General features: G+C 35.7%; 1 protein-coding gene across 9 annotated transcripts in view; it reads right to left on the minus strand.

Annotated features, from left to right (window-relative positions):
* fancm (FA complementation group M) overlaps nucleotides 1–1,073 on the minus strand; it is a 51,998-nt gene that overhangs the window by 14,718 nt on the left and 36,207 nt on the right. The window lies entirely within an intron of this gene.

The following is a 1,073-nucleotide window of genomic DNA, read 5'->3' on the forward strand; positions in this document are numbered from 1 at the left end:
CACACACACACACACACATAACTTCCTCGGAAACTGGCGCAAAGTATAAATAATAAAATAATAAGAAGCTGCTGTTGTTGTTTTGCCTACATAATAAATAACGAAGAACATGCAGATGAAAATAAATAAACACTAGTCATGCTTCCATCCACCTATTTTTATGCGCATTTTGGAATATCACATAAAAAAACGGTGGATGGAAAAGATGCGCATAAATTGTAAAAAATGTGCATAAAAAACGTATGCACACAATTGAGAAGGATAAACTTTTCATCCGATAAGAAAAAATGCGCATAAACTATAATGTAAACACATTTACCAAATAAATTCCACGATGCACATCAAAAAGGTCATGTGAGTTTGCGCTGTGAGACGGGATAACTTGCCTAGCAGCGGACCGATCTCGTTCACAGCATCTGAAACGTTGTTCTGAAAAGCCTGAGTAAAGTCTGTCGTCAAAGTATTTCTGTATAATTGTCTTAAACGACTGCGTTCCCAAACAGCAGCATCCGCCTCTGAAAGCAGTGACAGCATTTATTGTGTTTCGTCTGCTCGCTCTGAGGCGCAAGTCATTCATCATATATGAAAATTATTATATTCAGTGGCTTCTCCTACTTTTCTTAGTGATATTTAGTGCCAGTTTATCAGGAAGTGACGATTTGGTTCTCTTTGACTCGTTGGATGGAAACGGTGCTTATTCACAAATGTTTTATGCGATATTCCAGTTTTGTGCTTAAGTTTAATTCGAAGATTTAATTCTGACTGTCATGTAGGGCTGGGCGATGAATCGATAACTATAATTATCGCAATATAATTTTCCTTGATAAAAAGATATGAAGAGTTTGATAAATGTTCAATATAATGTTTATGCACCAAAAGCGGATTATACTAAATGTTTTTAGACTACTGTTTTTCCACCAAATTCCACTCATTCTCTACTATAGGAGAGGAAGAATTGTAAAAACTTGTTAAATCGTCTAAACCAACATGTATGTTAGATCCTATTCCATCTAAGCTCCTAAAAGAGGTGCTTCCAGAAGTCATAGATCCTCTTCTGACTATTATTAATTCGT

The sequence above is a fragment of the Sinocyclocheilus anshuiensis genome, unplaced genomic scaffold, assembly GCF_001515605.1.
Source record: "Sinocyclocheilus anshuiensis isolate Anshui unplaced genomic scaffold, SAMN03320099.WGS_v1.1 scaffold1569, whole genome shotgun sequence".
In the NCBI taxonomy this organism is placed as follows: domain Eukaryota; kingdom Metazoa; phylum Chordata; class Actinopteri; order Cypriniformes; family Cyprinidae; genus Sinocyclocheilus; species Sinocyclocheilus anshuiensis.